The sequence below is a fragment of the Ixodes scapularis genome, unplaced genomic scaffold, assembly GCF_016920785.2.
Source record: "Ixodes scapularis isolate PalLabHiFi unplaced genomic scaffold, ASM1692078v2 PGA_scaffold4__175_contigs__length_147842914, whole genome shotgun sequence".
In the NCBI taxonomy this organism is placed as follows: domain Eukaryota; kingdom Metazoa; phylum Arthropoda; class Arachnida; order Ixodida; family Ixodidae; genus Ixodes; species Ixodes scapularis.
This window is the reverse complement of record NW_024609879.1, coordinates 10,291,970-10,319,531: the sequence shown is the minus strand read 5'-3', so window position 1 is coordinate 10,319,531 and position 27,562 is coordinate 10,291,970. Positions and strand designations below refer to the sequence as shown.

The window sequence follows — 27,562 nt, the reverse complement described above, 5'->3', positions numbered from 1 at the left end:
ATAGTTTCGCTGGTGATATGAACCTAAAGACGTCTTGAGCTCGTCCGTTGCCCTGCACTTGCTGGAAAAGGCACCAGAAGGCGTAAGGAGCCCGTAGAAAGAATTTTTTTTTTAACAGGGGCTTTTGTTGTTGCGCTGGCTACCTTTTGCTTTAAAAATGGCAGCCCACGTAGGACGAGTCGACAATTCCTCACGTGGGCCAAAAATGAAGAAAAACTGTGGACTCGGAAACTTTTTCGTCTTCTTCAAGTGGAAGCGATGTGGAACTGGACTCTGACTCCGGTGAGTCTTGGATAGACTACCTCACTTCCGATGAAAGTGAAGACGAGAGCACTGACGACATAAACTCTTCACGTGTTTGGTCGAAAATTGACATGAATAATATCCCTCGTGCACCCCCTCAATTTCCTTTCACTGGCTCTCCTCGTATCAACGTCCAACTAGACGAGGGTGGCGGAGTTGTGGAGTATTTCCTTCAGTTTTTTGATGAAGAGCTCGTTGATCTCATCGTCGCCGAAACCAACCGCCGCGCGACGCAGTTTCTTCGGTCGCACCAGCGCACGGCTGGTCACAGAACAGCTTGGAAGCCGACCGATAGAAGAGAGCTGCTGGTGTTTCTTGCACTAATCATTTTGCAAGGAGTGATCGACAAGCCTGAAGTGAAGTTCTACTGGTCGACGCGAGAGATCCTCCGCACACCAATTTTTGGCGACACAATGAGCAGAGATAGGTTCTTCCTCCTGATAAAGTTTCTGCACTTCACGGACAACGAGTCACCGGACGATCAGCACCTTTATCCGAAACTTCGGAAGCTATGGCCTGTCCTGACTAGGCTCGTTGACAAATTTCAGGCACTCTACACGCCAGAGCGGGACGTGTACGTCGATGAAAGCCTGCTCCGTTTCAAAGGAAGACTTTCCTGGAAACAATTTATGCCCTTGAAACGTGCTCGTTTTGGCCTAAAGTTCTTCGTTTTATGTGAAGCCTCCAGTGGATACATTTGGAATATTATGTTGTACACTGGAAAAGGATCTGTCTGTGGTAACGAAGACGAAGCCATGGGAACGCGTGTGGTCACATCACTCATGGGTCCGCTGTTGGACGAAGGATATTGTGTTACAGTAGACAATTACTACAACTCCCCGGAGCTTGTTGACAAGCTCATCGCACGCAAGACTGATGTCTACGGCACAGCCAGACACCATCGAAAGGAGATGCCGAACTTTGACACAAAACGACTTCAGAAAGGTGAGATAGAGGCGTTTCAAAGAGGCAAGTGTCTATGCCTCCAGTGGAAAGACAAGAAGCCTGTGACTTTCCTGAGCTCTGTACATTCAGCAGGGAGCACTGATGTCACCAATCGGAAAGGCGAAGTGATTTCAAAGCCGATCATCGTCATGGACTACAACAACACCATGGGCGGGGTGGATAAAAGCGACCAAAACCTCTCTTACTACCCTAGTGCACGAGATGGCCAAAAGACCTATTACAAAAAGTTGTTTCGCCATTTAGTGGACATGGTGATTTATAATGCATTTGCATTATACACGAAGAGCGGAAATTCTATCAGTCGTCTCGAGTTTAGACTGAGCTTAGTGGAGGGAGTGATACAGCAAAACTGTGACAATGTGGGCCCACGGAGAAGAGGTAGTGCCTCTGACCACTCCTTGACAAGGCTTACAGCACGACATTTCCCGGACTACTTACCGCCAACAGAGAAAAAAACGAACCCGACAAGACGGTGTGTCATTTGCACGAAGACCAAGTCAGCTCGAAAAGAAACAAGGACATGGTGCCCTGATTGCAGCGTGGCCTTGTGCGTAATACAATGTTTCCGTGTGTTTCACACAAGCGCAGACGTTTAATTTTCTATGAAACTCTAGTTCTTTCTTGCACAGAAGCTGCCTGTTTTTGTGGAAAGCTGTGAGACAGTTTTTATTCCCTGTTTTGTTATACACGTTTTTTTGTTGTGCAGTGAAGCCCACCTTGTGTGTGAAGTGAAGCCCACCTTTTGTTATTCTGCTATGCTAATATTAAATCATGCCTTTTTCACGAAAATTTGACACGTGGCTCTGGTTTATAAACCTTTCTGAACCATTTGCAGAAGTAAAAAATTTCAGGATTTTTAGCAAGTTTTTAGAAACAAAAAGCCGTCCTGAAAGGGTTAATGCGAACTTGAAAGGCTCAGAGGAGCAATGCGAGTTGCAGGTGTTTAAACAGCTGCGACAAAATTATATATTTATCAAACATTGGCTTCTACAAATAGCAGATGTTTTATACGTATACTCTGCGCATATATTGTATATCATGAGCGCTGGGCAATTGATTAATTAACTGACCTTTTATTGGTCGAATGCATCAGTATCAGTTAATGTTTTACCGGTTAATCGGTAAAATTTGGCGAACCAAATCAAATTAAAATGGAATGCTATCTCAACACAAACGTCGACGTGCACACCTATATGAAGGACAAACTGTGTCCAGAAAGTTACACGCCCCCCCCCCCCCCCGTTTAAGCTCTGCAAGGTCAGCTTTGTTCTAAAAAAATCTTGATATACACCAGCCAAAAGTTTAATTTTTGGTGACATAGCAAACATTGGGTCAGCAAAATAAATCTGGGCAACGTTTCAACTGTAACGTCATATCGCATCAAACTCCTGATCCTTCCTCGCCTCCTCTAGCCAAATACCTAACCCCCCCCCCCCCTTCCCCCCCCCCCCCCCCCCCCCTCCAGGCCTGACCCATAAATCAGCCCCTACGGGAAAGAGTGTGCGAGCACAACATCGCTTCGTCAACAGCGCGGCATCGCCGTGAGTCTTCGAACTGGCCAAAGCGGAAGTAAGCTACGCCTCTCGGACGTAGTTGAAGAATTCTGTGAAGGATTGTGCCACTCGTGCTTGAATCGGGACCGGGATAAAGCGAGTGGTGCGTTTTCGACGACGAGTAGAGAGGTTCCTGACTGGGGACAAAGCCGTCGCCATGTGTATGATTATGGCGCTTGTTTCAGGCAAAAAAATCAAGTGGCGTGCTTTCGACGACTATACTTCGCGACAACTTTTCTTGGCAATGCAGTGGAAGGTACAGGCCCGCGTCCCCTCTCCCATTTTGAGCGTACGCAGGCTCTTCTCCTCCCCCATTTCCGAGGAGAGGAGGAGAGCCTGCGTACACTAAAAATGGGAGAGGGGACGCGGGCCTGTACATTCTACTGCATTGCCAAGAAAAGATGTCGCGGAGTATAGGGGAGATAGCGCGATTGTTACAATGTCTATCTCCTGCGGAAATCTCGTGAATGATATTCATTGGGGGGGGGGGGGGACAGTCTTTGACGGGGATGTTGACAGGCTTTTTTTTTCATATTCTAGAACCCAGGCGATAAGCTTAGAAAACTAGTTTCGCGTCCGATTTGTTACGATTACGCGACACTCTCTGATATATATCTAGGGCTCTCTGTTTTCGAATAAATCCGAAAAACTCCGAAAAACACCCGCCGGCAAAATTTTTGGCGATTCGGATTTATCCGATAAACTCCGAATTGTTATGTGCCCATGCCACCCCCCCTCCCCCCTCCCCTCCCCCCCCCCCCCCCCCCCGATAAATTTTTTTTCTGCTTCTTTTTTTTTTTTTTTTACATTTTCGGCAGCGCAGGCTCAATGGTCCTGGGAAAAGGACACCATAATTATCTTTCAAGCCTCGGACCGTTGCCAAAAGGGGGTCTTACGGCTTGTGTCGTCAAGGCATGGTTCAGGGAAACAGGTCATCGTACCATTCGTGTCAAGACAAAAGCCACTCTTTTGGTTTCCACTTTGGGCCATGGGATTTGGGATTTAGAGAAAAGAGATGGTATGTTTTTGGGGGTAACAGTGAAAGCAATGGACCATTGAGATTGCATAAAGTAGGGAAGAAGGGCGGTTGAATCTTCTCTATTACATCCACCTCGCGCCGCAGCGGGATAGATTGATGGGATGACTACAAGCTTCCTTGCGGCTCTCTCTGGCAGTTTATTGATATTAAGGTATCGACGTTTATCAAAGCAACATTTGTGTGCGACTTTTGTGATGGGACAAATTAGTACTGTCAATGACCACCAAAGTCAAATTCAACTAAAGAAATCTTAATTGATGCAAGCGCGTTTTATTTTTTATCTCGCGTACGTTTGCATCCGGTTATTATTTATTATTTTCAATAAAAAACACTGCGAAATTAATCTCCGAATTTCGGAGAACTGGGGATATGGTGAAAAATAAACTCCGCTAAACACCGACTTTTCTCTAAAATTTAAACTCCGAAAAACACCCTCCGAATTTCACGAAAAATAAACTCCGAAAAAACGGAGCCCTAGATATGCCCCATTGTTTCAAACAATATTTTTTTAATTTAATTGTTTTGTTTGGCGACGTGAGCGAGTGATAAAATCGAATGGATGGCACCAGTGGTATTATGTCATGTTTCAGGTCAGGCTTGAATCGTGCCACGAAGAGACGCTTTATTGCATACTGGATAGAAAAATTAAGTTCTCTAACTTCAACAGTGACGTGTCTGAAATTGACGTGGAACTGAACTTGGGTTTCAGTTCCACGTAGCGCACACAATCTCCTATCATTGACGTTGTTTTCGTAGTTTTACGGTGGATATTGCTGGAGTTTGTTCAGAAATATCGCGTAAACCATCTGTTCACAAGCTTAAATACACCAACAAATTAACGACATAAAATGATTCTTCTCTAAAAAACAAAAGCAAAAACGAAAACTAGTATTTTATTTCTTAAATATTTTATGCAGTACCATGTTGGTCTGTGTCATAAACGTCTGGGTTCAGTTCATGCAATAAAGTTCTATTATTCGACGTCCGTATGCTCTAAAGTGGCGAATATTACTTAACCTTCGATTCAATATTTTTTTGCATAAGAATTAAATTGTAATTCGTTCGATCAAAATTCTTCGCTGTCCAAAAGAGTCGGATGTGTGCTTTTTTTTATTTTAAAATTAAGCCAAGATGCGTAATAGAGTACTCAGCGTGAAATCGTGGCGCGCGTTGAAGACCTCTCGAGCCCGAAGGCGGAGGCTCGTGACATCTTTTCTTTCGTGAGGATCTTCCACAGTTAAGTTGTTCTGTCAACTGCTAAGCCTAACAGTACTCAAAAGCCCAGTAGATGCGTAAGCATATCAAATGAAAGATTTAAATGCGAAAATCACGAGCAGTGATGTTGCCCTTTAAACACGTGCAAACAATATCCTAACCGGAAGTGTCCCCTGCAACATATCATGGCGGCGCGAAGTTACCCGAATACCATGTATTAAATATATTCGCGGGAATATTTATGTCACTATTGCTGTAGGACGGTAAAGAGGTTTTGTATTTCACTATTAAGTTCAGCTTTATTGTTGTTTTTACAGGTGAATCCCGAAACTTTGAAGTTGCTTATCCGAAGCTTCTTGAAAGCAGAGGCCTTTCGAGTGAAAAAGTGATCCACATTAAAGAAGGCTTAAGACTTAATTTAGAAAAAAGTTGAATACTCTCGGAAAACTTGGTTCTAACAGACCTCAGTGGCAAGGAGCCAGTTGTAACTCCGGTAAGCATTGTATTTTAAACATTTCTTACAATTGAAATAGAGCCGTGAATCATAATTGCACGTCTTTAAAAAAAATAACCCCACTTTGCAGGCGATGCACTCCACGCGCAGCGCTTAGGTAACAGAGTTCGCTTAAGAAGACGCATGCTTAATTTTATGCACTGCCATAAAAAAAAAAGAAAAAAAAAGCAAGGGCGACAACAGTTTTTAAGCAGCCTACATGGGGAAAGGATGTAATCATTCAATATAAAACAAAGAAAATGTTTAAAGCTATATTTACAGCGCGAAGGAATTTGTAGTTGGTGCCCGCTGGAGCCGCCGCTAGTCACGTGGTAGGCCTGTGCGCCGCCGCTCTGCGCCACCGCCGCAGAAAGTTAAGCATGGAACACGCGAGCGCTGAAACTGGGCGCAGGGCGCCACTCGCCACTCGCCGCTAGGCGCACCACACGCGCACCGAACAGCTTTATCTGTATCGACCAGATCCGAGCGCCGCGGCGCCGCGCGAAAGTTACGTAGGGACGCCTGCACCGGTTGCTATGGATACAGCAGTGCGCTGCCGCGCGGCGACCCTTTTTATCGCTGCTTCCCCTGCCTTAAGCATGTAACACATGAGCGACGAAATTGGACGTAGCGCGGCGCTACGCATGGCGCACTACCTGGCTACACAGGGAGATGTATGTGTATCCAAGACACATGCACGCAAAAGACCGTCGCGCGATCGGTACATAGTTGCTGTGCCACCATTGGCACCGATCGTAGAGTGACTGGCAGTACGTCGCATTAAAACAAAAATGACCGCATCTCCACGTGGTGAATGATGTTGATTGGGGCGAAGCTCTGGTGTTGCTGACGATACTGGTTTTGTTGTTCATAGGTAGTGCTGATGGTGCTGGTTTTTTTCTATTGCTCATAGGTAGTGCTGAGTTCCGGGTTGCGTTTCGACTTCATTATTACTGCTTTATGGTCGGTGAAATGCAGAGCCACTGGTTGTTCGAGCGGATCAGCTCGGATCCGCTCGAAGCCAAGGGAACGCATCTCCACCGCTTAAGTCAACGGTCCATGTCAGAAAGAAGATGGGTGGTATAGAACGTGGTTATATAGGCATTTGAACATTTGACCGCAGCGCCCTCTAGTCTATAAACGTTGAGCCAATGCATGCAACGTTTAACGCGATTATATACGCATTTGACCGCAGCGCCCTCTCCTGTGCAGACGTTGAGCGGCTACATGGAATGTTCCATTCATGACAGAAACCCCAGCTCTTGAGTTGCTTAGAACCCTGTACTCGTCCCGAAGTCGTGGCCGAGTGGTTAAGGCGATGGACTAGAAATTCATTGGGGTCTCCCCGCACAGGTCCGAATCCTGTCGACTGCGCAAATTTTTTTTTTTTTTTATGTGAGCACGGACGGACTGACGGACGGAGAAGGCTAGACCGTAAGAAACTTCGCCCCTAACACATTATTTATGGTCAAAATGTAAACTAAAATATTCAGATTAAAAGTAAAAAAAAGAAGGCATAAACGTTCATGTGCTACCATTATATCACTCTTAGAGCAATAATGTCGAAGAAAACATGACCGAAAAACTTATGTTCACAGCACTGCCACCGTCGTGTTTGCTTTTTGGTTTTACCCGATCAACTTCAAATAAAAAAAAATAAAAATCGTTTTAATTAATAATTGTGTAGACTGCATAAACATATATTTCAAAATTGATGGCAACGTGTCCAACTTCGCTGAGACAACTGGAGGCGCAGGGCGGGTCAGTCTTGAAGAAAATGCACCGCAAAAGGTATACGGACCCCAGAACGCCGCCACGAAGGCATTCAGGGGTCCGAAGAGGCCCAGATTGGACAAAAAAGGCTAGCGCAAATCGCTTGTATGAGACACGACCGGTTTTCATGAGAGTCTTGGCGCTTCTGTTCGAAAGTACACGGAGAGGCTTCATTGACTTTATGCCAAGGAAGTCACACCGAATGCAATAATTATCAGGTGTTATGGCAGTGACAGTCAACTGAACAGTTGCGAAGCGTTATTCCCGTGCATCATAACAAACATCATGCATGAGAGTAAATACCTCCAACGCACTCCAAAGTACTCACGCAGCAGAGAACTTCTGAACCACAAAACACGTTTCTTCGTTTCCCGGTGGCATCGAATGGCTGGCTCGACAAACCTGACATCGCCAAAGGTCTTTCCTGTACAAAGTGCATCGTGTAGGCATTCCTTTCTATGCCCCTTGTGTTACCTCCTCCATCGGCTGTGGCAGTAACGCGCCGGCAAACAGTTTCCCCACCTTCAACTCAAGCCACCAGCACCAAACCAATCTCACTGGGAGTCAAACCGCCGCTTCTCGCCTCCGTCGTTGTCGTTCGTGAAGATTGGTCTGTTGCTAGTTGAGATGGTGATTTCACAACACCTTCCGTGTCACCCCCGGGAGTGCAAATAACTTCGCAGGCGACTACACTGTTCTCACGAGAAAGTTTGCGACGCACGCAGCACCAAAGCCCAAACGAACCGATCAAACAAACGGTCGCCATATTTGCTTCTCCGGCGCTAGCGGCTAGGCGCACCGCGCGTTAACATCCGGCCGACCAGATCGGAGCGGCACCGCGCCGCGAGGTGCGCACGTTACAGCGACGTACAGACTCCAGGACCTGTTGCCATAGATGCTGGTGCCCGTTTTCACCGCTTATGTTTGTCCCCTGCTTTACGCCGGAGTCGTTCAGCGCCGCCAGTGAAATCACCGGAACCCCGGCGTCGCCGCCACATTTTGGGTGTGGAGCGTCTGCTGAACGCCTCTGTCCACGCCGCTACCGGAAGGGTACACTGCGGCGCACCACCACCGTCAATTTCTGACCTGCGCACAGGTCTATCACGTGTTGCTTGCGATCTTTTGTTGCATTTCAAACGAAGTGTATTAATTAACTTTGAGATCCCATATGAAGCTCTCGAAAGAGCGCAAGCACCACGTCACTATAGCAGCCAGTCACGTGACTATAGCGGCCACTTTTCCGCGGGCTCCCGCTGGCGCTTACGACATATTCGTTTCGAGTAGTAAATAGAGCTCTGAAAATATTTGTTGCAAATTCCCTCCTAAATTCGTTTTATGACATCCTTTTGCCCATCCCGTTCCGCTCCCCCAAACACCGCGGAAGGAAAAAGCTAGCTTGATTCAAGTTTGGCATATCAAAGCACATAAATTGTGTTGAATAGTGTTTTGCTCCAGGAGGCCAGACATGGCTTCGGTACTTTGCATTCGCCCTCACTAACCGGAGGAAAGCCACAAATGGACTTTTCACTAATTTACCTTAGGAGCGATAACGTAACATGCATAGGCCAAATCAGCCATATGAATACAAAACCGCAAGTAATGAAGCTTAACTCTAGTCCCTGCTCGGTGATTGAGGCCGAAAGATACAGGTGAACAACTGAATAACCAGTCAATGAGGTCCAATTTGGGCACTTTCTTGAGTTTTGGCACCAGAATGTTCAGATTCGTGAGAAATATTATCATGTTTATTTTTACATCAACTTTGACATCTCTTGGCTGCAGAGTCCTTATAGACCAGATAAATATAAAAGTTTGAAGAATAGGACTCCACTATCAGGGTTAAATATCTCTTTCAGCAATTAGAATAGTGTCCACATTCTTCTCATGAACTGTACTTCAAAAAGCAGCATTGAATGCATGTCATAAACCATATTAATCTAACTTTAATGTTCGTGTACATCAGCTCTAAGCGATGAGAAAAATACTTGATGCACCTAAGTCTGTGTTGTGTGACATACAGTGAATGATTCAGAATCAGGGTTATCTTTGACAAGACACCCGTAATCTTGATTAATGCACCGTTTGTCTAACTAGAAGGAACGCGTGTCACTACATTTATTTGGATACCAAGAAAACTGTTAATTAAAAATTACGTACGGAAGTCTTCTTCAATACCCGAGTACGCAAGTACTTCCCGTAGATTTTGTTTTAGATATTGCGTCATTCAGCACTAACACATTTGGTCTATAAGTGTTCAATTTCAAGCTGTTTCCTCATAGACAGTTGGCACCCCTCGCAAAATTAAAATTTCAAATGTGTACAAACCTGAATTGGCGTACGCGAACGTAGTTTCGCAAGGAGTGCAATGTGTATTTGTTTTAGAGCTGAAGGCAGAGGTGCCAAAACATTAAACAAATAGCAAAAACGGTGGTCGTGAATTTACTATGTCCTGCACTAGATTTTCGTCTTTTGCACAGTGGTTTAGGAGCATAATCCCAGGTGGTCATTGCTAATATATTTTGTTAAAATTATTATTGCCTCGATTATTTTCCCCATTGCTAGTTCTGCTCCTGGTTTTTAGCGTTTTCGCCCTTCGGAAGCCATTCGAATGCGAGCTCATAAACCAGTGTGCAGATGACAAATCATCATCATCATCATTTATTTTCCTTGAGGGCCCGTGGGGCATTATACAAGGGGGTGGCAATAGAACAAAAACAAATAGAACAGTAAACACAATTATAACACTGTAAGCTAGCTAGGTAGGTTAGATAAAAAGAGGGTAATGGCTTCAACAAATTTAGTAGTATCATTAATACAAACGATGTTATGAGGTAGTGAATTCCAATCCTCGATGGCCAATGGTAGTGTGGAAGTCTGGTGAGAAACAGTTGATGATCGAATTGGACGTAATTTACATAGGTGATCTAGACGCGGGAAAATACGATGGGGAGGTGATAGCAGTGATTCTTTAAGGTGGCTATTGTGATAGAAAATTCGATGGAGGAGAGAAAGGCGTGATACTCGGCGGCGAAGGGAAAGTGAATGAAGGTTAGCTGATTGGCGTAATCCTGATATGCTGGTATATGGTGAGTAGTTGTTATAAATAAAACGAAGGGCTCTGTTTTGGACGGATTCTAGATTATTTGCAAGGTAGGACTGCCATGGGGACCATATAGATGAGGCGTATTCTAATTTCGATCTTATAAGAGTAGTATACGCTAGTCGTTTTACGGAGGGTGTAGCAAGTTTAAGGTTACGGCGCAAGTATCCGAGAGAACGGTTAGTATCAGAAACAACAGAAGTTATGTGAGTAGTCCATGATAGGTCAGAGGTGAGATGAACACCCAGGTACTTATAAGATGAGCATGCTATTACTTGAGTGTTAGAGAGGTAATACGAAAATGGTGTGGCACGCGAACTGCGGGAAATTGATAGGGATCTACATTTATTGAAGTTTAATGTCATCTGCCATTTTTCACACCAATGGATTACAGACTCTAGGTCTTCCTGGAGAGCATGGTGATCATGGTTTGAAAGAATGGGTCGGTAAATGACACAATCGTCGGCGAACAGCCGCACAGAAGAAGCGATATTAAGGTGGAGATCATTAATATAGATTAGGAACAGAAGGGGGCCCAGTACGGTTCCCTGGGGGACACCTGACGTTACGGTAGAGGTGGGAGATTTTACGTTGTTAACGGAGGAATATTGCTTACGGTTAATTAGGAATTCAGAAATCCACTTAACAACAGAGGGATGAATATTAATATCGTTAAGCTTTGTTAAAAGACGTTGGTGGGGTACTTTATCAAATGCTTTGGAGAAGTCAATGAAAATGGCGTCGGTCTGAATATTCGAATCAAAGCTTGAGTAAATATCAGTAAGGAAGGCGGTTAGCTGGGTTTCACAAGAGTAAGATTTACGAAATCCGTGCTGATGTTTAAAAAGAAGGTTATGAGAGTCAAGAAAGTTTATTATATTTGAGTAAAGTATATGCTCCATGAGCTTAGATGGAACACTGGTGAGAGAGATGGGACGGTAATTACTTATTAGTTGGCGATCACCAGTTTTGTGAACAGGTATTACGTTAGCCATTTTCCAGTCACGTGGAATTATGGAAAGCGTGAGCGATTGTGAGAAAATGTCACAGAGAAAAACAGAGGAAATATGTTTAGTGTTTATTAATACCTTCGAATTAATTTGGTCATCTCCAGAGCTCGAGGAAACCTTTAGGTTTTCTATTGCTTTCAATACACCTGCGTGGTCAATTATGATAGGATTCATCTGGGGGTGAGTTAATGGGCATGAGTCGGGAACGTTTAGCAAGTCTTCTTTAGTAAAGATTGATGTGAAGAAATTGTTAAGGTAAAGAGCGCTATCTTCGTCTGAAAGTGGGATGCCGTTGTCGTTAATGAACTGCAATGGAAGAGACAGAGCTGGGTTGACCACTTTCCAGAACTTTTTGGGTTTATTTGTTAAAATGTTGGGGAGGTCGTGAGTATAAAACTTAATTTTAGCATCAGCAATGGCGGTTTTGTATGTTCTAGCACACGCATGATATGCATCCCACGAGGCTGCATTGTTGACAGATTTCGCTCGTTTATAAAGTCGCTTTTTCTTGTTAGCATGACTATGCACCGTTTTGTTATACCATGGGTGACAGTTATCTGATATGATGCGGGTCAATGGGATGAAGCGCTCAACTAAGTGGGATAGCTTATTTTTATAGAGCGTCCAATTTTCATTGACGGTTCTTTCCTCGAGATTAACAGAGAATGATTGGTAAAAGTCTTCGAGGCATGCGTTGATAGACACATAGTCGGCCCTCGCGTAGTCACGAATGTATTTGCAATAATGTGATTTTCGAGGAACAGCGAGAGAGAGTGTTAGGTCGATGACAAGATGGTCGCTGATTCCTGTTAAATAGGCGTGAATGGGACAAGGAAAATGCACGGGCTCCGAGTGATTTATCTTTAATATTTCACTACCTCAGACCTTAACTAATAAACGTAAATCTCCAACCGAAACTGCGTTCGGGTCAGTGCTTAAAGTCTCCCGTAAGTTGAGGAGGGTCCCTTCAAGACAAGTGTGTGTGCGTGTGTGTGTGTGTGGGGGGGGGGGGGGAGGGGGGTGTTCTGACGAGATGTATTAGATGCAGTGTTGTGCCCGTTACGTAAAAAAAGTAACGAAATAGCGTTACTCGTTAGTTTGGTAAAAAGTAACCCGTTATCGAGCTACGTTACTCTTTTACAAACGTAACGATATAACGGTACCGTTACTTTTCAAAAATAACGGACGTTACTCTTACGTTACTTTTACGTTACTTTTCTATGTTTGGCAGAGATGTATGTGGCAGAGACATATGTTTGGCAGAGATGTATGATAAGCCACCTTAACAAGCTTGGATAAAGATAAAAATTTACAGAGTGGTTTCATAGTGTTTTGATGCGCGAGGCAGCTTAATTTTCGGCGTGCAGATTAGGCACTGAAACTGTAAATTACCTGATTTTGTCTCCTTTAGTTGATACATTTCATTCCGACCTGCTGGCCATGGTGACGGACTTTCGTTATTCTTGCCCATCTCACGCGCCGAATGAGTCCAAGATGTTAGTCAATCAGCTTTTATAAACTACAGCATGCGAACGAGGACTGGTGGAACACAACCAGCCAACCAACACCCCTCACCTGTAAGCCGCTTTTAGTAATAGTCCGGTTCATTCTATTACCAGAGACTGATTTACTTCACTATCTGGAACAGGACACCGGTTACCAGCATGCTGGATATATCACTTGCTGTCTCTTACGAGCAGTAGCTCTTAATTTTTCTGTGAAAAAAAAGGTTCGTGTTTGTAAGTTTTCTTTCCAGGTTTAAAACTTTTTTTTTATTTTTTTATCATAACCTTGGGAAATTAAAGACTAATCAAGCAAAAGATTCTTCTGTGTTCAAAAGTGGGTCAGGAGCTTTCAAGCGGCGAGGGGGAGCGCGAGGGTAAAATATTCCACAAAGGTGTTTTTCTTTTTTTTGTTTTGAAATCAGAGAAATGACAAAATTGCTTCGCCACAAGTTGTCCACTGTTGTAAACAAACGTCTCCCCACGGCTCCCCCCCCCCCCCCCCCCCCCCCCCGCTGTCCACGTCTGCTGCACAAAGCAGAGGGGGCGGGAAGAGGAGGCTGTAACGCAGTCGTTCGTTCAAGCCTTGTAAGTGGTGACACTAAGACAAAAAAAAAAAGATGAACGGAATTAGCTGGTAGCCGAAGGTTTCTTTCGCCTTCGAGAAGCGAGTTTTTTGGGTTTTTTTTAACTTTACTATGACGGATGCTGGTTCCGTGCAGCGATAAGCTGGTGCAGGATTTTGAAACAAGCTCGTACAGGATTTCACCATTTTTGGTCAAAAGTAAAGAGTAACGGGTAACGAAATTCGACAGCCGACAAGGTAAAAGTAACGGAAATACTTTACTCGTTAGTCGTTCAGAATACTAACGTGTACGTTGCTGCGGTCGCGAAAAATGTAACGCGTTACCAATAACGTTGTTACTAGTAACGTGTTACCTCCAACACTGATTAGATGCACATAAAATAAACCCCACTGCTTGCTCTGCCCACGTTGTACCTGCAACCCTCAAATTGCTAATCCCCAAATGTCACATTCCTGAAAACAAACTATTTTATTCCAAAATATGATTATGATTTCAGTAATGCTGGGCTGTGGAGGAGGGTCCCAGACCATCCGTTAAAATCGGTGGGGGGTCTGAAACCTCCTGGGACCCCCCAGACTTTAAACAGTGGTTCGCGTGCCCAATTTAGGTATGCAAGTTTGGAAGTCGATATGCGCAAGGCCGGTCAAATGTGTTAGCCCTCACAGCCGCACCCTGTAGGCCACCTGTAGAGCTCATTGCTGTAAACCAGTGGTAAAGAACCAACGATGTTTCGCGGACCCCTTGTGGATCGGCGGAGATGATGGAGGACCCCGTTCCTGGCGAGGGAAAGGGAAAGGCATAGGTTAATTATGCTAATGATTTATTAAATGGGTATGACTAAGGGTTAGTATGAAGTAGAATTTTCTAATTCACATGCAGGACGAGAAAACTCTCCCGAAAATTGGAACGCTTCATATCAAGCTCAAAAGAGATAAAACTTTTAGTGCCGAGCTTAACTAATAAGGCAGGGCTTCACGGACCCCCAGAATGCCTTCGCGGACCCCAAAAGGTCCGAAGACCCCCATTTGAGAACCACTGCTGTAAACAATCGGGGGTGCCAGTTATTTCTGTACTGTATAATTTTTGTTCTCTATCAACTGCCGCGGAAGTTCGAACAGCGTTCGCAATTTACACAATATGCAAAAACTACCTAGCTAAAATAATGCTTACTTATTTCAAATATAGAAGGACATCGCGGCCACATTTATTATGTATAACAAATGAGGTGAAACTAAGCAGAGGCGACATATGCAACTGACTCCTAGAGGAACTCACAAATCAAAAACGTACTTAGGAAGCTAAAACCGGTTTTCTCAATGCAAACGAAAACCGTGCTCTCTCACTCCAAAAATAAACTCTGCAACTATGAGCGCCCGGTCTTTGTCCAAATGTAGCGCCAGATTTTGAGTTAAGATGAAAAAAGTTTCAAGGCTTACAGACCTTTGATTCCGAAGTTCGAAGCGATTTTCGGAAATATGCAGCAAAACAATAGCAGCCAGAAAAACCCGGCAAATACGTAGGTATAAATGGCATCACCTACGAGAAATGAGCCCCATTGCTTGATTGTAAACCGAAACACTAGTCGTATAGTTTTGTCCGTTTAGAGTAAATTCAGAAACTTTACTTATAATCTCATATGCTTATGCTATATTTGGTCAGAAACTGGTCATCCGGCAATGCCAAATGTAGTGACCACCATTATTTTTTTATTTAAACGACTTGTACATCGGGCAGTAAGTTCTCGGGGTATTTATTTTGACGGGAGCGCGTCAGCGAAATTAAATAAAATTGAAAGAGTAAATATATGGACAAACATGACCGCACATCTTTCGACTTACAACGCAGGAAGCTATTTGTATTGAAAGTCGTAAGATGTGCTGTTCTGTCCATCCCTAAGTTTATTATTTCAGTTTTATTTTAATCCTCGGTGCACTTGTCAAAATTCCTTTGACATAGATTACAGGTGCCAGCTAATTTCGGGAATGGGCATGTTTTTGCAAAATAAAGCATTTTAATCAAAACGTCCCGAATAAATCAGTATCATATATGACAAATTGTTACATGCATTTCCTAAATAACTTATAATTCGGGGTGCATCGCATACCACGATAAAAAAAACGCCTCTTATGGCACGCATGATGACTGAAACCGGAGTCTGTTGTTTGAAAAACGGTTTCAATCATCATGAATAGCTTCCACCAGCTCACCTGCACTTAACCGTTTTTTCCTTATGACATATTTTATATCAATTACGGCCCGCTGTGCATATCAAAAGGAACTTCGTAGGCGTTAAATCGTTTGCGAAAAAGCATTTTGTTCAAACTTTAACCGTGCAATCTTAAATGTGCCTATATTAGGCCGAACTATGAGGACCGACAACGCCCTGAGGGTTTCTTCGTGCGTGTTGTGCAACTTGAGAATGCTCAAGCTCATTGCTTGTCCGAGGGAATGTTCAACCATATACATAAAGAGGATTTTTTTTCTTGGTTTCGAAATATTATTTTGCTTAGATTTACAGCATACATTTTATTTTATAACCTCAAACACGTTTTTTTGTCGGAAGGTGTTAGCGCAGTTATGTAATTTATCTTCGCGTGGAGAGCCCATTTTTTTTATCATTGTATCCGTGGAATGTCATTTTCTTAATAACGTTACATGCTTCATTTTAGTATAAGATACCAACGCTATAAAACTTTACATCAGGTATGAACATACGACTGTTTAAACAAAGGTTACGTTCATACAGGAAAATACATAATCAACATATGCCCGGTTCTTCAGCTTCTATATTGCGACTCCCGATCCGTGACACGTGCTAATAAACTTTAGGGAAGGCACACTTCACATACTTAACAATAGATTGGTGTTTCTTATTTGACATGATGTTATTAAATGATAAAAAAAAAACTTTCGCGTTTATTGACATAGAAATTTATATTTTTAGGTGACAACTCGGATTTTTTTTAAAAAAAGAAAGAAAATCACCAGAAGTAATGCGATTTTACTTTTGTCTAACAAACTTTTCAGACATCAGTTTTTTTCAAAATTTACTGTTACAAAATGTAATCGAATAAATATTTTGCTTTGTATTACATTAATTTGTCCATTGTGACATAAATTATGCTCTTTTTAAAACCACATTTCATCTAACAGTTCAATCTTCAATGACAATACTTGGCGCCACCAAAAACTGTTTGGTGTTCTACAATATTCGACTATACTTCGATTTCAGCTTCGGTCCGAGCGCGGCCGATGTTATCAGCCGAAGGGCCAATCCAACAGCGAAAGAGGCACAAAGTCGTGGCGTGCTCTGCAGTTAATAGGACCAGCCGGTATTCGCCGTCTCTCTGTGCGTGCTCCTCCGCCGGCTAGTCTTATCAAGTGCAGAGAGCACGCCATGACGCTGCGCTTTTTGAGGTGTTTGATTGGCCCTTCGGCTCATAACATCGGCCGCGCTCGGACCGAAGCTGAAACGAAGTATATTATGCCAGTGTAACATCCCTGCCGTCGACTTCGTTGTTTGGTAGTAGGCGCGCTTGTCAGCGAAATGACGGATGAAAAGATGTCCTTTTCATTTTTCTGCCCGCGAAACACCTGAGGGTGTTTGCGCTCTGGCGTAGAATTCGTAAGTGCGTGAGAGAGACACGGTGAAAGAACAAAAATAAATTATTCGCGGGTTCTACTTTTGGCGACGCGGTGGGATCTGATTAGAGATTCCAATGTGTTTACATTTTACTGGAATTGTTCGCGGCACCTATTTTTCGCGAATCGTAAGCGATTCGTGAAATTCGCGAAAAAAAGGTCTTTTTAAAAATTAAATTGTTTACAATATAACGTTTCTGAAAATTTGTCATACCTCATTCAGTTCCCGTTGGGTGTTTTTCAGATGAACGGAAAATATATGGAACGTAACCTGTACCACGACAAAGAGAAAATGGCGGCGGTTGAGGTGAAGGAGGAGAATGGAGCTGTGGAAGTGGTAAGATACTTCTAAGAGTGATTTCAATGGTGCACAACTTTGAACAAGCAGTCTTCGTTATGAAATTGGCCACATCTAATATTAGAGATATTTCACATGCCCTCCTCAAAACTCAAACTGATATATTCTCAACCTACCGGTTCTGTGGAATAAAGAGAACCGTGTTTTTTTACAGAAAAGTCCTACTACTAACAATCGGTAGTACTCAGCATTCATCCAGATCGAAACATAAGGAAATCATGCATGAACCGAAGCTTGATGACATGCAGTTATTCTATTCAACACTGTCAAGCGATTGATTTTTGAAACCACCAGATTTGTGCGCTATCAATACAAAATAAAACTTCGAAGTCTGAAATTAAATTTACCTATTGAACTAAAATTTAGTTTTTAATGCGAAAGCGTTAACCACCCCACGAAGCGGAGCCGGCGCCGTATGTAACCACGAAAGAACATGAAAGGAATGCCCATTTTCCCATTGGCTGAGCGAAACGGCTCCTAGGCAGCCATTGGCGGTCGCTTCACGAGAGCGCGCGCTCGGCCGCTCGTGTCAGGTGTTGCCGGAGAAGGGGGGGGGGGGGAAGCTGCAGCCGCTTTTGCTTCTCTGGGCGCCGCGGAACATGGCGACGCCTGAAGCATCTACGTCGCCGGAGGCCGCAACCTCGGCAGTAGCGACACCTGGCCGTCCACGCCAGTATACCGCAGACCAGCTAAGGACACGGAAGAATGACATTCATGCTTTCGCATTCACAACTCATAAGAACTGCTTAGATATACTCGAAATCTATTAACAACAGTCATTAAAAATACTTGGTCTTAAAATATATGCTATGTTTAACGTCTGGTAATAATTCCTTTAGTTGCCGTCCGTATCCCTTATCTATTTTCTTAAGGTTGATTAAGTGTTTGTGTATATTATATATTTCGCTCTAAACAGTTAGAGCGAAATATATTGGCAAAAGTGCTTTTACGTATCATCAATAACACATTTAATTTTTTACATGGAATTCATGAGAGTCATGTGTTTTTCACCGTTATCAAAATGTAAGATAACTTATATATTGAAATGCGACCTTTAGAGCGCAGCTGTTAGGCGCCCGTTTCCGGCTTGAGCGGCGTCGCCGTTCGCGTCGCCGTAGGCGTAACCGCGCGGTGCATTATGGGTAACTTTCCCTCTAAATCTAGAGAAAATTTTCCCCGCTAGATTTAGCGAAAAAATTTCCCCGCTAAATTTTCCCGCTAAAAATTTCTCTGGGGGTCACGTGACCTCGGCGGGGGGCCACGTGACTCCCCAGTTCACGTGACACTCCAGAGAAATTTTTCCGCTAGATTTAGAGGGGAAACTTTTCCGCTAAATGCAATGGGGAAATATTTCCACTAGATTCAGCGAAAAATTTTCCGCTAAAATTTAGCAGGGAAATTTTTCAGCTAGATTTAGAGGGGAAATTTTTCTGCTAGACAGCGGGAAAATTTTTCCGCTAGATTTAGCGGGGGAACTTTTCCGCTAGATTTAGCGGGTGAATTTTACCGCTACATTTAGCGGGGTAATTTTTCCGCTAGATTCAGGGGGAAAATTTTCTGCTAGATTTAGCGGGGACGTTTTACGGTTAGATTTAGCGGGGAAATTTTTCCGCTAGATTTAGCGGGGATATTTTTCCGCTTTTCCGCTAGATTTAGCGGGGAAATTTTTCTGGTAGATTTAGCGGAGGAATCTTTTCGCAAGATTCAGTGAGGACATTCGTTCGTTAGATTTAGCGGGAAATTTTTCTGCTAGATTTAGCGGGGAAATTTTTCCGCTACATTTAGCGGGGTTATTTTTCCACTAGATTTAGCGGGGAAGTTTTCCCGCTAGATTTAGCGGGGAAATTTTCCGCTAGATTTAGCGGGGATATTTTACCGTTAGATTTAGCGGGGAAATTTTTCGATAGATATAGCGGGGAAATTTTTCCGATTTTTCGCTAGATTTATTGGGGAAATTTTTCCGCTAGATTTAGCGGAGGAATTTTTTCGCTAGATTCAGTGGGGACATTTTTTTGTTAGATTTAGCGGGGAAATTTTTCCGATAAATTTAGCGGGAAAATTTTCCCGCTAGGTTTAGCGTGGAAATTTTACCGCTAGATTTAGCGGGGTAATTTTTCCGGTAGATATAGCGGGGAAATTTTTCCGGTAGATTTAGCGGGGCAATTTTTCCGCTAAATATAGCTGGGAAATCTTTCCGCTAGATTTAGTGGTGAAATTTACCCATAATGCAACGCACGGTTACGCCGACGGCGACGCCGCTTAAGCTGGAAACGGCCGTCTTACCGCTCATTCACACTGGAAGCGGATCCACGTTCGCAAAGCGGTTGCGAACGCGGTTGTATAAAGATTCAGTATAATTGGACGCGCACTCGATATCATCGAGTGCGCGTGCAATTGCACTGGATATTTATACAATCGCGTTCGCAACCGCGTTGGGAACGCGGATCTGCTTCCAGTGTGAATGAGCGGTAAGAGCTGCGCTCTAAGGGGCGGCCACGTGACCCCCCGAGGTAACGTGACACTTCCAGGCCACGTGACCCCCCGATGTCACTTGACTCCCACGTCAACTTGTGGAGGGGGTCACGTGACTTCGGAGGAGGGGTCACGTGACCCCCCGCCCCAAGGCCGCGTTATTCCACCAAGGTCACGTGACCTCAGGCGAGTCACATGACACCCCCAAGGTCACATGACCATAACCCCAGGTCACGTGACCCCCCCAGAACACGTGACCCTCATACCCTTCCCTCCTTCTCCTCAAGAGCTGCGCTCTAATTCGGCATTACAGGGCTTTCATTTTTTACTTTCTAACATAACTTTATTCTCGCGGACGGAAAATAGTAGGCAAATATAAAACTGAAAATGAAGCTTTCACCGACGAATGTTTCCCGAAACAAAAAGAAAGGTCGAGCGTTGAAAAAGCAGAACTGAGCGTAGGGGCCTCGACGTGACAGCTCGCTACCGCGAGAGTGCGATAAACAGTCGGCAACCCCCACGCTGGGATTCTTATCATTACAATCACTGCCTAGAACATTCAGGCTAGAATGCTCGAGCGTCGAACACTCGGGCGACTAACTTGGCAAAGTCGTGTTCGCCTCCCTATCAATTACTTCTGGTATCTCGACTTAGAATCTTCGAGCGTCGAACATTTGGGGTAAGCGTAAACCCGAATATTTTAAAATTATGGAATGACTTTCCGGCTATTCACGTGGCATTACTCTCCCTTAAAACGAGCGCATCATCTCGATTCAGCCTTAAAAAATCAACACATGGCTACATCAAATGACAGTAGATGGTAAGGTACGGGGCCTTCTGAATCAAGAGGATTCCTCAGTCCTGTCGTGCATATTATGGCTTGAGGCGAACGGCGTGCACTAAAAAATAGTCAGAGTGCAGGCGAGCTGGTGTAAGTTGAACATGATTGTAAACCTGAGACTGGGGCAGGAAGAGAACACAACAGAAGGTAGTAAAAGAAGAGGCAACGCGTGCACTACTTCGAGTGGTTACTCCCGGCATCCTGATGGTCGGTTTCTGCTGGGAATAACCTCATAATTCAAGTCGCCAAGGCGGTGAATAACGTTGTAGGATCTAAAGTACCGTTATAACGATTTCTCGCTGAGGCCGCGGCCAGCGAATGGGCGTCCACACACACACCCTGTCTCCGGGCTCGAAGTGGGCGTCGCGACGACGAAGGCTGTACCCGGCGGCGTCCAGATGTTACTGGGTCTGAATGCGAAGGCGCACCTCTTCCGCCCGCTGGGTGACACCTGGGCGTCGTTAATGATGCCATCTGCGGGGCAGTGGAGCAGCATCGTGTCGAGCTTCGTCGTCACCTTTGTACCTTGCACCAGCTGAAATGGGGTCACTCGGGTGGTTTCTTGAACCGCGGTGTTGTAGGCGAACGTGACGTAGGGTCAAACCTCGTTCCATATGTTGCGCTCTATGTCCCCTTACATCGAGATGATTTCGGCAATGGTCTTGTGGAGCCGTTGTCTCAGTCCTTTGGTGTGCGGATTGTACAGTAGCTCGACGATGGATAGTGTGGCTCAGCCGAAGAATCTGCTGAGTCAGCTGGACCATGAACGCTGACCCTCGGTCAGTTATCTGGACTTTGAGGGTTCAGTGCCGGAGAACGACGGATTCTACGAAGCAGTTGGCGGCCTTTGCAGCAGTGCCAAAGGCAAAGGCTTTTTTCTCGGCATACCGTGTCAGGTAATCTGTGGGTACAATTATGGAGCGGTTCCATGACGCCGACGCTGGGAAAGGTCCTAGTATCTTCATTTTGATCTGCTGAAAAAGAGCAATTGACGGCGCATTCGTTCACAGGGGTCCTGATGAGTTTGTTACACGTTTTTTGCGGCGTTTGCACTCAAGATACAATCTTGTGTGCTGGAGAACTTTATTCGAAAGCTTGTGCCAGCAGCACTATTTGCGAATTCAATCGAGTCCCGCCGTAACCGAGGTGTCTGGACGTCGGCTTGTCATGACAGGCTTGGAAGGCCTATACTCTCTAGCACCTGAAGGAATCACCAAAAACCACGTCGAGTGTCTGTCTCCGAAGTTCTTTTTCCAGAGCACGGGCTGTAGAATGGGTAAGATTAGTAATGCCTTTCAGAAGATACTGGGAACTGTACTATCTCGTACTCTGAATTGCTTGATCAGAGCGCGCAGCAGAAGATCGTGTCACTGAAGTTTTAAAATTTAATTGGCATTTACTGCTCCAAGAAATATCTCGTCATCGTCGACGTTGGAGCCGGTGGGAGCTAACTCGAACGGTGCTGTCCACTGACTTTTTAGACTATGGTCACCTCAAAATCCTGCAGCCGTATTTTCTATCGAGCGAGGCGTCCTAGTGGGTATTTAATGTTGGCGAGTGAACACAACGAGTGGTGGTCTGTGACCACTCGGAACGTGCACTAGTACAAGTACTGGCAGAGTTTCGTTATTTCCCAGGTAACGACGAGACATTCCTTCTCAGTCGTGAAGTAATTTCGCTCCGCCTTCAACAGCGTGCGGCTAGTGCAGGCGATCACTCGCTCGGCTCCCTCTTGCTGTTGAAGAAGTAACGCACCGAGTCCTGTTTTGCTTCCGAGCGTGTGAACTTGTGTTTTCACTGACTGATGCAAGTGGCAGAGGATCGGGAGCGACTAGAGTCTTCACTTTAGCTCCTAAAATGCCTGTCGTTTTTCGCCCCATTCGAGGTTCACGGCGTCCTTCATGAGATAAGTCAGCGGCGAAGACCTTTTTGCGAAATCCCGTACAAAGCGTCAGCAGTATAGAACAGGTCCAAGAAGTCTCTTTACTGCCTTTTTGTCTGATGGGGGTGAACACGCTTTTACGGCGCCAGTCTTCTCAGGGTAAAGGGTCATCGACGAACCGTACCGGGAGTGGCACAGCCGTTCGAGTGTGTCGTCGATGCGGGGAATCGGGCAGTCGTCCTTCCTCTTCACTGCGTTGAGCTGACGGTAGTCCACGCACAACTTATGCGATCCGTCTTTCTTCTTAACCAGTATAACTGACGAGGCCACGGACTGCTTAAAGCCTGGATAAAGGTGTCGTTTAGAAATTCCTTAACTCTACTTTATGACTTCAATTTTAGAGCGAGACCCGGTACGGCGGTTGATTCACGGGGAGCGTGTCATTGTTGGTAACGATGCGATGCCTCGCAAACGCTGTTTGGCACGCCTTTGACGACTTGACTAGCAGTCACTAAAGTAGGCAAGAAGGTCTCTCAGCCGTCAGCGATACGAGATAGGGGAGCACCGGGCTAATGTTGAGTTGCGATAGCGGCTGGGTGTCCTGGCGAGATGGCAATGTTTCTACATTAAAGGCGATGACATCGGCGATTTCGTGGAGTTCCTCAACATGACCTAAAGAGGCTCCTTTAGTGAGATGCTGCGTATTCTCTTGGAAGTTTGTAACGTGGATCACATTGCATCCATTCTGTGGTTCTGTAACTTCTGTTACGCCGCTTGCGGCGGCTGTTCCTCTTCCTAGAAGCGAACGTTGCCTTCGATATAAACTTCGGCGCAGGTAGTTGTGTCGGTCACGACGGGTACGAAAACACTTGAACGCGTCGTCAGGTCCATGTCGTCGGTGATAATTGAGACAGAGGCTGGCGTCGTTCTGGCTTCCTCCGGAGCCAGGACAGGCACTCGTAGCGTCAAACGGTTCGAACTAAGTCGATGACTGCTCCGTATTGACGCATAAAGTCCATCCCGAGTATGACGTATCTTGCACAGTCTTATAGTACAATGAATTTCACGAGGCACATCTTATCGTAGATTTCGACTTGCGCAGTACACCTTCCGATGGGCGTGATCAGGTGTCCTCTGGCGGTTCAAATTTGCGGGCCAACCCACGGCATTGCAAATTTCCCTGGGCAGCGTGAGAACTTTCCACGCAAAATGGAGTAGTCCACGTTGAGCTCCACAATGACCAATGTTTCGTGACCACTGAAGATGACGTTGAAATTGTTTGGCATCTTTCCAGAATCGTTGTTACTTTGCCTAGCGTTTTTAGAATATGCACCCTTCAACGTTCGTGGAGATTCGTTGCGTCGCTGGTCTTCGGCCACACCTGCACGGGTTGCCGCGCTTAGTTTCCCAGACGAGAGGCGAGGGGCGAGAGGCTTTCGCGGTGGGGCCTGTGCATTGGCGACGCTGGACGTCCTGGTGATGGCCACCGGGACCCGCCGCGAGGGGCAGACGGGGAGACTGAAGTCACCAAAGGTACTCGTCGATTTCCCGCAGTCTCTCAGCGTAGCGTGGGCGTGTGTCCTTCGAGCGAAAGCCGCGCAGCCTTACTTGTCGATAGGGGCAATGGCGGCAGATGTGGTCGATTTCCCTGCAGTGGCAGCATAGCGGCTGACGGTCGGCTGTTTGCCACATGTCGGTCTCTCTCGGTGCAGGTGGTTCCGGGCGAGGGTACTGGGCCCGGTCGTGCAGGCGTCGAACGTTGTCTTCCGTCGCGGTGTCCCGTCGAGGCGGCGCCGAGTACTGACGCGGCACCACTGGTGGCCTCCTGTCGATTGCGGCGTACGTCACTGGCGGCGTTTCTTCATGTGCTGTTACTGCGTTGATCTGAGTATTCGGTTGAACGGCTCGCTAGACTTCCTTTTATACTTCTTAAGCGATGAAGAGGGAAGCCGGGCGATTTGCAGCGAGCAGCAATCTTCTGTGCTCCTCCCTGATGACGACGCGGATCATCTCTTCAATGTCCGGGAGGAGGCCAGTTCCGGCGTCAAGGCTATAGGCCACAGGGGTGCCGGGTCGTCGGGCAGTCGCTGGTAGTAGGTAGCTCGCACTTGGAGGGCCCGCTGGATCTGTGTGGCTCTGTCACGAATGCCTCGACGATCTCAGGTGAGTTTCGCGCGAGGCCCCGAAGATGTTTTCGTTTACTCCTCGCGGGAGAATGTTGAGCTTCTTCGCTCCTGGCTCTTGAGGATACGCGCGGTTGAATAGTGGGAGGACGCCTTCGACGAAACTGGAAACGCTTTCATTCGGTTCTTGAATTCTCATCTGAAGTAGCTCTTTGACGGAATTCCGACGCTACTGGCTTGCAAAGCAGTGGCGTAACTGCTGTTTGCACGTTCCCAGGGGGTGACTGACGTTTCTTGATCTTAGAAGTAAAGACGGGCCGTTCCATCCAGTGAGAAGTAATGTTTTGGACGCTTTGATCTGGTGTCCATTGGTCAGTCTGTGCCACCCATCCGTACTGCCGTAGCCAGTCGTAAATGGGTTCGTGAACTTCGTCACGGAAGAGCGTCGGTGTGCGAGGTACGACGGAGAGGAAAACGACGGGGAATTTAGCTGCAAGGTTCTCGGTCGGCTGGCCCTGGGGAAACATCTCTGGGTTCGTCAACTTATTTCTTGGTTGTTTCACCAATAGACGTCTTCGTTCCTCGCACCTCCACCAGGAAGGTCATATATGAAACAAAATCGACAACTGTAGCAGGAAAAATAAATAATCAATCGGCGAACTTCTTCCGTTAAGAAATGAAAAAACAAGCGTCCAGAAAGTAGCGAGCATCGGGGCGTGGGCGTGACATCTCACTAGCCCGAGAGCGCGTGAGTGAGTCGGCAAGACCACGCTGTGCTTCTTATTTATCACACTCGATATCTCAAAGATTCGGACTAGAATGTTCGGACGTCGAACGATCAGAGGCTGACTCGGTAATGTGTGTTGGCCTCTTTATCACACTTGGCATTATTAATATTTATGTCGCTGATATGAGTGAATTAGCACAATCACGTATTATCAATTGCCAAAGTATGCAGACAAAATTTACACACTGGCGATCAACATATAATGCTGGTACCGGACATTTCATCGAACGCCAACTCATCGAATAAGTGGACATCTTCTCGAACTTTGACTGAACGTCGTTTCAACAAATCGCTTGACTGTGTTTCATTGCATTTCGCTTTATTGCATGCTGGAGCTTTACAGTATTTCTAGACATTTTACACTGGTTTCTCAAATTGCAATGACACTGGTCGAATCTCCGAAATTAAAACTACTACCCTGGTCGCTCCTTCACCAATTCTTGAGCGGATATGCCACTTACTGTTTTCTGATATGATTTGCGGTTGTTCTACTCTATACTCCTTGTTCTCTCTTCGTTCCCCATTTGTTTACGTCCGAAAGGCATTTCCCAAACATAGGGTACGGATTTTTTCCACTCCGCTTTTTAAGTTTGTATTAGTACGTTTACTTTTGCTTCCATTCAATTCAAGGAAAACAGTTTTTTTCCAAAGATAGAGGTCAAGACCCCGGCTCGTTCAAGATTGTGCCGATTACAAAACATGAACAAAAGGGAGATAAACTTTATGTTATGCGACATAAAGACAGTTATCTGCTTCTAGGACGCTCTGTCCTTGTAGCAGGATACCTTTCTTTGACGACGGTGAAACACCCTTGAAGTTGCATACGTTCGTCATTGCACCCGATGATCACGGTTTTATAGACAGGCGACTATGTGCTTCCGTATTTATTGGCCATATCAACAGCAGAAGTCGTCAATGACTACAAAATGAATATCGAAACTAAAAAAGCACACAATAAAGTTTCCTATTATCATAGCCACTGACAAGTTAAGGGCAGCAGGAGAGGCTTCAGTTTTGCTACCTCCAGAGCGACCTTCCAAACTGCGAGAACGCTTTGGCATCTGGTGCACATCTAGCGCGCGCAGCGAAAGCACGGCGGAAGGTGTGGAGCGCGTGCAGGAGTTAGGGCGTACGAAAAACACGCCCTGCCGTTCTCACTCTGGAAAGACGTTTATAAATTATAATTATTATTACAACACTGCTATTATCCCGGTGATAAGAAAAAACTATTTCCTATATCCAGGATTCCGATTGCTCAACTGGGCAATGTTCGACGGCAGTGCTTCGATGAAACAGCGTTCGACGAACACGCATTTGTTGAAATGGCGTTCAATGACAAAAACGCGTTCGATCATACGGCTTCCACTCTACTTTAGCAAGTATATTTGTGAAGTTTTTGTTGATCCAATCCTTTCTGCGTCACTTAAATTTGTTTGTTGACCTGGATTAACAGGTGACAGCAGTTCACATACACACCTTTCTCCCACTGGTGGCGCCTTTAATTACACGACTCATTTATCCAGTTTTCACTCGTTGTCTACACACTCCGAAATTAACTTGTTTATATGTTTTGTTGTTCTGTTATGTTTGTTGTTGAACATCAGCAATTTTCGAAAATCTACCAAAAGAATACCGACTACTCGTGTGCACTGTTTGTTTTTTTCAAGTTTACTCGTATTCTATTACGTGATCTTCATAGCACACGAGAGTGTTTGAAAACCTCCGGAAGTACCAAATCAATCCAGAAGATTGCCGAACTTAACACAATTAGTGTCTCACTTATTTAAAAAAAGTTATCTTCTCTGTCCTCCGCTGCGTCCATTGTTCTTACCTTAAAAAAAGCACATTTCTTTGTTTATGAACCTTAATATATGTTGGGCAGGAGAACAGAGTCGCATCATTATCACGAAGCAATG

At 45.2% G+C, this 27,562-nt stretch overlaps 1 pseudogene; it reads left to right on the top strand.

Annotated features, from left to right (window-relative positions):
- The window catches only part of LOC115317506, a 66,945-nt pseudogene that overhangs the window by 10,694 nt on the left and 28,689 nt on the right, over nt 1-27,562 (top strand).